The sequence below is a fragment of the Tursiops truncatus genome, chromosome 5 (genome assembly GCF_011762595.2).
Source record: "Tursiops truncatus isolate mTurTru1 chromosome 5, mTurTru1.mat.Y, whole genome shotgun sequence".
NCBI classification, from domain to species: domain Eukaryota; kingdom Metazoa; phylum Chordata; class Mammalia; order Artiodactyla; family Delphinidae; genus Tursiops; species Tursiops truncatus.
Genome location: NC_047038.1, coordinates 24,570,639 through 24,583,221, shown reverse-complemented (window position 1 = coordinate 24,583,221; position 12,583 = coordinate 24,570,639). Strand labels below are relative to the sequence as shown.

Below are 12,583 nucleotides of genomic sequence, written 5' to 3'. Positions count from 1 at the left end.
TTTTTGTGGTACGCGGGCCTCTCACTGCTGTGGCCTCTCCCGTTGCGGAGCACAGACTCCGGACGCGCAGGCTCAGTGGCCATGGCTCACGGGCCCAGCCGCTCCGCGGCATGTGGGATCTTCCCGGACCGGGGCACGAACCCGTGTCCCCTTCATCGGCAGGTGGACTCTCAACCACTGCGCCACCAGGGAAGGCCGACTTTTTAAATTTGATTTGAGTAAACTATATTAAATTTTTTTCATATTTTCAATTTTCTATGTTATACTCTTAAATATCATTTCAAAATACATATAACAAAACATTTTTATATGTTATGTTAAAACAATCGCTATCAGCAACAATTAATTTGAATGACAAATTTTTTGTGAGACCTGGTTATCAGATCCTTAGTACAGCAAATGAATGTAGTTTTACACACTCAGAAAATAGTACCATGAGGGAAATTATGGATTTAAACAGGTATAATAAAATTGACTGCTAGGATTTTTTTCCTATTCACAGTTGCCTTCTATGGAATAGAGTATCACTGAAATTGATAGGTGTGGAACATTTACCACATCTTCTCCTTGTTAAATTTTACCTTCTTAGAATGAGTTGACAAAGAAGTGCAGAAACAGGGTTCTAATTTAGGGAGAGTAGTTAACCAACCATAAAGCTCGAATCAACAACCACTAGGAGACGAATATAACATTGTGGATATTAAGCTGGAGTGATTTTAAATCATAAGGACGTCCAAAAATCTTCCTGATATTTCTGTGAATTCTTGAAGGTTTTATATCTTTAAATTGTCCTCAGCCTCTGGGTACCTGTTTCCATTAATCTGATCACTACCTTGATTGTTGTTAATCCAAGATATCAAAGTGGCTTTTCCACAATCTACCCTAAATCCACACACATGTAAAACTTTACACACTTTATATTAAATGTAACAATGTTTACTAAAATTCAGGGAGAGAGACAGCAAAATTAAGAAAGATCATAGATTTATCCCTAGGTATTTTATTCTTTTTGATGTGATTTTAAATGGGATTATTTTCTTAATTTCTCTTTCTGACAGTTTGCTGTTCATACATAGAAATGTAACAGATTTGCGTATATTAGTTTTGTATCCTGCAACTTTACAGAATTCATTAATGAGCTCTAATAGTTTTCTGTTGGCATCTTCAGGATTTTTTACGTAGAGTATTACGTCATTTGCAGACAGTGACTATTTTGCTTCTTCCTTTCCAATCTGGATTTCTTTTATTTCTTTTCCATTTCTGATTGCTGTGGCTAAGACTTCCAATACTATGTTGACTAGGGCTTTTTATTGTTTTATAACTAGGGTCCTTTGCAAGTTTCATGACAAACCATTTTGATGTTTTTAAAACTGAAGCCAACTTTCCTGTCAGTAATACAAAATTACTTACCATACTTTCCCTGTAGAATTACTATCTTTTAAAAACTTAAGATCCCAAACCAATGGCAATGAGCATACCTAGCACCCAAATAATTTTTTCTAATACCATTATTCAATAAAAGGAACCAGCGCTCCTTGGTGAAATGACTGATTCTAGGGCTGGGTTAAGAAGTATACAAAATGAGCCTGAAGAATCTTTTAGAGCCAAAATTTAAGGAAGTACTTACACACACACACACACACACACACACACACACACACACACAGAGTGATGGGGGTATATCAAAGGGATACAGGAGCCATTGAGAGAGAGACAGAGACATGCAGAGAGAGACACAGAGATAGAGATAGAGACACCCACAGAGAAAGAGACAGAGACAGAGAGACACACACACATGCAGACACAGAGAGGGAGACACACACACAGAAAGAGAGACAGAGAGAGGCACACACACAGAAAGAGACAGAGACACACACACACACACAGAGACTCACACACAGAAAGAGACACAGAGATAGAGACACACAGAGAGAGAGACAGACGCACACACACACACACACAGAGGGAGACACACACACAGAAAGAGAGAGAGAGGCACACACACAGAGGCAGAGAGACACACACACACACAGAGAGACACACACACAGAAAGAGACACAGAGAGAGAGACACACAGAGAGAGACAGACACACACACACACACACACAGAGGGAGACACACACACAGAAAGAGAGACAGAGAAAGGCACACACACACACAGAGACACTCACACACAGAAAGAGACACAGAGAGAGAGAGACACACACACAGAGAGAGAGACGGACACACACACACACACAGAGGGAGACACACACACAGAGAGACAGAGAGAGGCACACACAGAGACAGAGAGAGAGAGAGAAACGGAGTGAGAGAGAGACACAGAGAGAGAGAGAGAAACATCTTATACATAGCCTAATGCCATGTACTCATTCACCATTATCTATTGAACATTTGATAAATTCAGATCAACTTTAGGCCTTTTAAAAAATTAGTTCTAGAGTCTTTGTTATTTTTTAGTTGACAAATTTTGTGAATGGTCTATAATTGTATTAGACCTATGAAATAGTAACAAGTACTAAACTGGAATGCTTGATGAGTTTCATAAATCTAGCCTTAAAGGCATTGTTCTAAATACTCAGAGGGTATGTTCTCTATAACTTACTTGAAATCTTACAATTAGTTGCTAATATATTCTATGTTAGATAGACATGTGCATATGTATATGCAAATAGCTATCATAAGTTTAAATATTTGAAGTCATGTACAGAATTGAACTCATGAATAATGTGCAATGATAATGGATAAAGTTTCTTTTTATTTATTACTATGAAATCAAAGGCAGTTGTTCCTTCTTTCACTTATATATAAATATGACAAAGTTAAACAATGTTGATAATCAAGTGGTATCTTGATTGAATTTTACTCCCATGGAGTGTGGTTCAAAAACAGATGAAATACAAAGAAGCAAGTTTAAAACAAGTCAATAATCGTTGAGAATTTTAGGTGAATCAGAGATATTCAATGATTGAATATTCAATGATTGAATATGCTGGGGTCCAACGAATTCCTCTAATTTTTTAAACAAAAATGTATTTGGGATATTTTACTAAAATCTAATTGTGGGACTAAAAAAAATATTGCTGTAATAAGGAGATCTATTTATCTATCTACGTACCTACTTATCTATTCTTTGCACTCCTGTTTAACTTTTTTTCAATTTTTATTGTGTAAAATACTTATAACATAAAATATTTACCATCTTAACCATTTGTAAGTCCACAGTTTGTTGGTATTAAATATATTCACGATGTGCAGCTGTCACCACCATCCACCTCTGTAACTCTTTTCATCTTGTAAAATGGAAGCTCTATATCTATTCAACAGTACCTCCCCATTTTACCCCCTCTCTCCAACCCCTGGCAATCACCGGTTTACTTTCTGTCTCTATAATTTTGACTACTCTGAATACTTCATATAAGTGGAATCATACATACAGTATTTGCCTTCTTGTGACTGGATTATTTTATTTAGGATTATGTCCTCAAAGTTTATCCTTGGTGTAGCATATTACAGGATTTTCTTTCTTTTTAAGGCTGAAAAATATTCCATTCTTTGTCTATACCCCAGGTTGCTTATGTATTCATCCATTGATGGACACTTGGGCTGCTTCTTTTAGTTATTGTGAATAATGCTGGGTGTACAAAAATGAGACCATGCTTTCATTTCTTTAGTATGCTCAGAAGTAGAATTGCTGAATCAAATGGTAATTCTAACATTGAGTTTTTGAGGAACTGACACACTGTTTTATACAATGGCTATACTATTTTTACATTCCTATCAGCAATACATGAGGGTTCCAGTTTCTTCACATTCTTACTAACATTTGTCGTTTTCTGGTTTTTTTTTTTTTTTTTTTTATAGTAGCCATCCTAGTGGATATGAAGGAGTATCTCATTGTAGTTTTGATTTACATTTCCCTAATGGTTAGTGATGTTGATCATCTTTTCATATTCTTATTGGCCATTTTTATTGTCTTTTTTGGAGAAATGTCTGTCAAAGTCTTTGCCCATTTTTAAATTGAGTTTTTTGGTTTTGGGGGTTTTATTGAATTTTAGGATTTCTATGTATTTTAGAATTAATCTCTTATCAGATGTATGATCTGAAAATATTTTCTCCCATTCTGTGTTGCCTTTTCCCTCTGATGGCAATATCTTTTGATGCACAGAACTTTAATTTTTATGAAGTCTTGTTTATCTATTTTAAAATTTTGTTGCCTGTGTTCTTGGTGTCATAGCCAAGAAACCATTGTCAAATCCAGTGTCATGAAGCTTTTATCCTGCTTTCTTCTAAGGGTTTTATTGTTTTAGATCTTCTGTTTAAATTTCTGATACAATTTTAGTTATTTTTTGTTTATGATGTTACTTAAAGTCCAACTTCATTTTTTATATCTAAAAAAGAAAGACAATAGGTCTCATTTTTAAAATAACCGTGTTTTTCAAAAATTGGGAGTGTATTTTTACATTTTTGTCAATGTATATATAAAATGCTATCTTGTGATATGTATGGTTCAGTTCTAAATTTAGATAAGCTAAAAATTTAGCTTGTCTTATTTACAAATATCTTATTTACTAATGGAACAACTTCAAGTCATGGCATTTATTTCGAGGTTTTTTGAACTATCTATAACTTCAGATGTTTGACTAAAATCTTTAAGGAAATCAACAGTTTTCTAAACATTTTAATACTTATTTTTGTTATAATTTTATGTAATTTCAGCTTATTCAATATTTTACATGATATTCATCTAAAGTAGATTAAAACAATATAGCTTACAAATAAAATTATTCTTGTTTATTTCTATAGGTTAATTAAAATAGTAGAAAAACAGTGATGCTGAGCAAGAGAGGCAGAAAATTTCATATTAGGTGGTATAAGCTTTTTTTTAAATAAATTTATTTATTTATTTATTTATTTATTTATGACTGTGTTGGGTCTTCATTGCTGCGCGCGGGCTTTCTCTAGTTGCGGTGAGTGGGGCCTACTCTTCATTGCGGTGCGCAGGCTTCTCATTGTGGTGGCTTCTCTTGTTGCAGAGCATAGGCTCTAGGCATGCAGGCTTCAATAGCTGTGGCACATGGGCTCAGTAGTTGTGACTTGCGGGCTCTAGAGCGCATGCTCAGTAGTTGTGGCTCACGGGCTTAGTTGTTCTGCAGCGTGTGGGATCTTCCCGGACCAGGGCTCAAACCCATGTCCCCTGTGTTGGCAGGCAGATTCTTAACCACTGCACCACCAGGGAAGTCCTGAACTTTTTTAAAAAAAGAAAATTTAACTAAAAGTCAGGAGACCTGGAATAATCTAGATTTCTCAGAATAAACTTTTGTGATCACAGAAAATCTTCTTGGGTTTCATGTGCTTCAGTTTAATCATGTGCATAATTGGAGAGTTGTATTAGGGAAATTTCTATAATCTCGTGCCCTGAAATCCGTTCTTTTGATCCACTGTATGTTTAACAGCAACAACAAAAATGCTGGATCCAATGATTTTATAATCTCTAAGGATTCTCTTCATCCATCATACAAGTTACCTCCAGCTAATGATTGGAGTCAAAGCTGTAAATAGCATATAATTCACTATATCCTAATATTGAAATAGCCAAAGTCTATTGGCACTGAAGTACTACATATGTGTGGATATAAAGTTATAAATAAAAAAATTTTTAATTAGAAAAAATTGTAGGGAATTTCTGAAATAAAGGTTCATATTGGAGTATGTGTTAAGGAGGTATCTACACTGATTGAAAGAAGATGATTAGATTTTTGGTGAAACGTAATTTATTTTGGGAAAAATCTGTTTATTTCATTCACAGTATCAGCTGTACTCCTAGTATATGTGTCTAAATAGATAATATGGCAGGTTAATCAAAGAGGAATAGTAGAATGGTTAAAAATAACCTAACCATTGTTATGTTATTAGTTGTTTTAACCTATGTGTATAAACACGTGCATTTAAACATCAAGTAATTAGACAAAGCAAATATTTTAATTCCCACATTATAACTACAAAGATATTTAGTTATTCTGAACTCTCTCATCTGTTTTTGAAATACACACACACACACACACACACACACACACACAGACAGCATATCAGAAATGCACTGCTTTGCACCAGTCTACTCCAAATAGAGCCCCTTTAGTTCATCTTTCCAAGTTGTTAATTTTATAAAAGATAATTTTTGTGAAACTATATGCTTCATTTGAACATGTCAGATAGTCACACTTCATTCATATTGAGAAAAGGAAAGCAGGGTTTTTTTATATAGTATATGCAATTTGGTGATGGACTATAGGTACTAAATCTGCTCTTTTTGTAATATAGTTTTTCATATGTGAGTTGTGACTGTAAATTTATAACCACTGCACATAATTCTCCTTTGAACATAAATTTAATAAGTATGTTGAATCCCTGTAAATAGGAGGGACGTTTATTGAATTTTTATCAACTGAGGGAGGGAGGGAGGGGGAGGGAGAGAGACTGGAGTGAGGACCTTGCATTAAAAAAAATAATAATAAAGTCCCAGTAGTGGGCCTGAATGGAAATTCTACATGCATGGAAACCAAAAGACTAAATGAAATGCAAGCAAGTGGGATGGGAGTGGTTCAAGTGAAGACTTGGGGAAAGCTGAGGTGTTCTATGTTAAGGCTTTTATATAAACTTTAAGCTGATGAGGACAAAGGATTGGGTAAACAGTGTCTGGGAGCTGCCTATCATTTACTTAGTCACTACTCTGTCTCATATTAATTTTAAGGCAACCTTGTAATTAAAGAATGAATATATTGGATTCATAATTAATAATTGTATTTAATTTATATATGATGGTTAATACTATGTATCAACTTGGCTGGGCCATGGTGCCCAGTTATGTAGTCAAATATTATTTTGACTGTTTCTGAAAGGGTGTTTTTTGCTGAGATTAATATTTAAATCTGTGAACTTTGAGTAAAGCCGATTGCCCTCCAGAATGCGGGTGGCCCTCATCCAATCAGCTGAAGTCCTGAATAGAAGAAAAGACTAATCTCCCCTGAGCAAGAGGCAGTTCTGTAGGCAGATGGCCCTTAGATTTGAACTGTAACATAGACTCTCTTCCCTGTATCTCCAGCCTTGGGGCCTTTGAACCTAAATTTCAGATTTTGGTTTTGCCAGCCTCCATGATCATGATGTGAGCCAGTTCTTTAAAATAAATCTTTCTCTGCTTATATCCACATCCTATTGGTTCTATTTCTCTGTAGAATCCTGACAAATATAATTTACATTCAAAAATTAATTTCATATTGCCATTCATTATCTATCACTTTTCTTCTGAAATATTAGTAACTGTTAATTGGTACATGCTAGTAATATCTGTAGAAAGGTAATTCTTGTTGCTACTATTGAAAAGCTACAAACACTTTTGCAAATGCATTGGTATATCACTTTTAAATTTTTAAAGTACTTAAAATATGCAATATATCCCTCATATATTATGGGCAGATAAAAAAGTTAAGCAATGAAAGATTAGGAGTCTTGGGATAAGGTCATAAAGCTAGATTTTGGTATTTACAAGTAGAGTTTATACCCCTGACTTCCAGGTCACTGGTCCATCTGTATTACTGTATTTTCCCTCATTTTAACTCCAGTAGAGAAGTTGGATGTAAATTATTCTCTGTGGAAAAAAAAAATCTGTGCTGTTTCATCTTGGTGGCTATTTTAACTATTTTTAGAGAATTACCTAAAGTTACTAGATTTCCTCATATGATATTTCCTTAAAATGAAATGTGCCTTTAAGAAATATTTCAAATCTCTTTAATACTGTACTATTTAATGTATTAATGAACACATCTCTTTAATACTATACTATTTAATATATTAATGAACACATTAATCATGCAATTTTAATTCTTTTCAACTCTGGTAATGACCTTATTACCTATATCGTTATTAATGGATGCCTTCCTTATAATGATCTACTTATAAACTATTTAAACATCAGGATTATATTTTAAATATGCCATTATTGCAGAGCTCCTAGGGGTTTTTTTTTTACAATAAATTAATTTATTCAACTGCACTGGTTAACCTTTGGGCTGATTTTCAAAAATTTCCTACAGGAGTGACTACATAATATTCATTTTTGTGTATTGCATATATTTCTTTGGAACCAGCAAAGTACTAGTTTATTTATATAGTTACAGAGATAATCCTTTTCCTCAAAGAATACATAAAGTGATCAAACTGTCAACACAGATTTGTACTAGAAGTTTCCAACAAGCCATCTATAGTAATAGAGCTAAATTAGAGCTATTGATATTCTTCCAAAATTTATATAATTTTTACTTAATATTTTATGCTTTATTAAATTTTATTTAGCTAAATGATTGATATAAGGTAAGATAAATAGTACAGGACAAAGGTTAAATTTTTGACATCCTAAGCATGAAATTTTTACAGGGTATATGGGATTTTAAATATTTGATTACTTGAATTGTTCTGTATGAATACATAGAACTTTGAACTTTATTTATAATTGGTTTAAACATTAATAATGTAATTGTTTATATATCTCATAACTAAATAATGTGTATCGTGGCTTCAATACTGACTAAATAGGTTGGCCTGGGGATAACTCAAAGTTTAAAGGAATCAGTAACATTTTTGCTAAACATTCTTGCTGGTAGTGTCTCTTTTGTGCAAGATATTAAAGGCTAAGTATAATCTCCTCCTCGCAGAAAAATCAGATTTGTGCCAACTTGTCAAGCCCCAGGAAGGAAATAACTTTTTTTTACCTGGATTTGGGTTTACTGTATACCTTTTATCAAAATAAGACTTTCTGTATACCTCACCCTAAAGTTCTGTTTTTGCTATGATGAGCCTTAGGTGCTTTAATCCTCACCTTTCTGTTGTTAAGATTAACAACAGCTTAAATTTACCTGTTATTATAACCTGTGTTGACCTAATTGACCCATTGATGCTAGTATATGATTTTAAGTCTACTCAGTTATGAGAGCATCTAGACCTATAACTTGCTAGATTTTTACTTGTGACAGTTCATATTAGCTTCTATTCCAGCTCTATGATGCTTACACCCATGGTTAAGTGGGCTCAAACAAAATCACTTTTTATCTCTGAGCCAAGCTCTTGTGCTAATGTTATATTGTAGAAAGCAATTTTATAATATTTGTGTGACTGTTACAGTACTGAGTATCCTGACTGACTCTTTTTCTATATCAAAAAAAACTCAGTCAGTAGAGATGCAAAGACAGTTCAATACATATTTACAGATTTACTTTAAAAAGAGTGGAATCACTGATTTTAAACAAATCTACAATAAGTATTAGGAGAATGCTGATGAATAGTGGTGTTAATTATTCTCACTTCATTTCCTTTGCCTGTGTGCTCTTCTGGTTGGGTCCCCTTTTTTTTCTCTTACTTGCATGTTAATCCATGTTGAACTAATTCTCATTGATCCCCCACCCCCCCACCCCCACCAACACAACACACACAAAATAAAGCTGAACCAGGCCTCTATTAGGTGTTTCTGATTCTGACCCCAACTTGGAACTATTATCCCATTACCCAGTAGTGGGCACTAAATTCGTTAATCATTCATGTGCTAGTTAATTTTATGTGTCAACTTCTCTAAATCACTGGGTTCCCACATATTTGACTAAATGTCATTTCTGGATCTGTGAGGTTGTTTCTGGATGAAATTAGCAATTGAATTGGTGAACTGAGTAGAGCAGATTGTCTCCCCTTTATGAGTAGTTATCATCCAATACATTGATGGTGTGAATAAAACAGAAAGGAGAAGGGAGAATTTGTTCTCTTTGCCTGACAGTGTAAAATGGGCCATCAGTCTTCTCATCAGACTGGGGCGAACCCCCATTAGTCCTTTGTTTCTTAGAACTGTACCATCAGCTTTCTTGGGTTTCCAGCTTGCAGAAAACAGATCATGGGACTTCTCAGCCTTAATAATCACATAAGCCAATTCCTTATAATCCCACTTTTGCTCTCACTCTTGCTCTTGCTCTGTGTATACGTATGTATGTATATGTCCTGTATCTCTGGAGTACCCTGACTAATACAATTCACTTGAGGCATTTTTTTTTTCCAATCAATAACAATTTCAACTAATGTACTCACTCTTATATATACGAACGATATATTGCTAACAATCCCGTCACCTGCATGTTGAGCCAACGCGAGCCATTTGACATTGCCATTTTTTTCTTATATTTCACTTGTTTGGGTGCTGTGGCATAGCAGCACATATATGTGTGAATTATGTTGTTAAGAGTTCTTATCTTTAGATGTATGCCCACAAGCATTTACATGTAGTACAGAAACAAAACAGCTTACTGACAACATAAAAGCCCCACCAGATAAGCCAGAAACATCATATCATCGTAGATTCCTTCCATTCCCTTAGTTCTACAGCATAATAACTGTTTGTATTAACATGAAATTAACTGGTATTTATTTAACATTGTGATAAACATTTTCCCATGAAGCTTATGTGTATTACTCTTTAAACGTCAACAAATCGGCATTAAGCGAATGACACATTTTAATTCCTTATTCTCCAGTAACAAGTCCAGAGCAAAACTGTACAAAAAAAGACAGCCTTAGTTCCATTAGTGGGCTTGGTTCTCAAAGAAGTTATATTCTTCAATGCATATTGGAGAACATAAAATGGAATTTTTTTTCAGAGTTTTAACATTATTAAACATTATATTAACGTTATTCTCTTCCCTATTTTCCTTTTTTTTACTCAGAATAATTCTTATTTTAGTCTCATCTTATTTTTTTAATGTTTTCTGTATTAATCTGTATTATCTTTCATTTTTATCTCATTATAGACTAATGAGGGCAATACCCAGCAGATGTATACTTCATCGTTCTGCAAACTGGGTATGTAATATTTCAATTTTATTTATTTATTGGTTTGTTTATTTATTCATTTGGTGATTGCCAAACACTCTTCTCGGTATCTGGGTCATAGAGGTGGTTAGGTAGATATATACTAAAATTAAAAGATAACAATAACTCAAAGTTGGCATAAGATGGCTTATAAAAGCCATAATAGGGCTTCCCTGGTGGCACAGTGGTTGAGAGTCCACCTGCCGTTGCAGGGGACACGGGTTCGTGTCCCGGTCCTGTAGGATCCCACATGCCACGCAGCGGCTGGGCCCGTGAGCCATGTCCGCTGAGCCTGCGCGTCCTGAGCCTGTGCTCCGCAATGGGAGAGGCCACAGCAGTGAGAGGCCCGCATACTGCAAAAAAAGGAAAAAAAAAAGATGATGGACACTTCGGTTGTTTCCATCTCTGGGCTATTGTAAATACAGCTGCAATGAACATTTTGGTACATGACTCTTTTTGAATTATGGTTTTCTCAGGGTATATGCCCAGTAGTGGTATTGCTGGGTCATATGGTAGTTCTATTTGTAGTTTCTTAAGGAAGCTCCATAATGTTCTCCATAGTGGCTGTACCAATTCACATTCCCACCAGCAGTGCAAGAGTGTTCCCTTTTCTCCACACCCTCTCCAGCATTTATTGTTTCTAGATTTTTTGATGATGGCCATTCTGACTGGTGTGAGATGATATCTCATTGCAGTTTTGATTTGCATTTCTCTAATGATTAATGATGTTGAGCATTCTTTCATGTGTTTGTTGGCAGTCTGTATATCTTCTTTAGAGAAATGTCTATTTAGGTCTTCTGCCCATTTTTGGATGAATGGATAAAGAAGATGTGGCACATATATACAATGGAATATTACTCAGCCATAAAAAGAAACGAAATTGAGCTATTTGTAATGAGGTGGATAGACCTAGAGTCTGTCATACAGAGTAAAGTAAATCAGAAAGAGGAAGACAAATATCGTATGCTAACACATATATATGGAATTTAAGGGAAAAAATGTCATGAAGAACCTAGGGGGTAAGACAGGAATAAAGACACAGCCCTACTAGAGAATGGACTTGAGGATATAGGGAGGGGGAAGGGTGAGCTGTGACAAAGCGAGAGAGAGGCATGGACATATATACACTACCAAACGTAAGGTAGATAGCTAGTGGGAAGCAGCCGCATAGCACAGGGAGATCAGCTCAGTGCTTTGTGACCACCTAGAGGGGTGGGATAGGGAGGGTGGGAGGGAGGGAGACGCAAGAGGGAAGAGATACGGGAACATATGTATATGTATAACTGATTCACTTTGTTGTAAAGCAGAAACTAACACACCATTGTAAAGCAATTATGCTCCAATAAAGATGTAAAAAATAAAAAAGAAGGAAGCCATGATTCTAAATGAGATTACTAAGGATTGACTATAGGTAGGGAGAAGGATCAAGTACCAGGAGCTCACCAGTGTAACATTCAATAATTATTTGTTATTCCAAAGGAAAAGAAGAAGAATAAACAGACAAAGTGTCTTTGTTGAGAGACTACACAGGTGGGCAGAAAATCCAGAGAGTGTGATGTCTTGGAAGATAAATGAAAGAAGTGTTCATTTTGACCAACAGCACATTTGATGATGCTTACTTATTATAGGATCAAACTTGTCTAGTTTCAGTGTCACTTATTCCTTTCATATAATTATTCTTTCA

General features: G+C 35.0%; 1 long non-coding RNA gene across 1 annotated transcript in view; it reads left to right on the top strand.

The window, feature by feature from the left end:
* LOC141278753 (uncharacterized) overlaps nt 1–12,583 on the top strand; it is a 605,630-nt gene that overhangs the window by 170,927 nt on the left and 422,120 nt on the right. The window contains exon 3 of the long non-coding RNA XR_012331899.1: nt 10,839–10,890. This is a non-coding gene — a long non-coding RNA (uncharacterized lncRNA). The remainder of the gene's footprint in view (nt 1–10,838; nt 10,891–12,583) is intronic.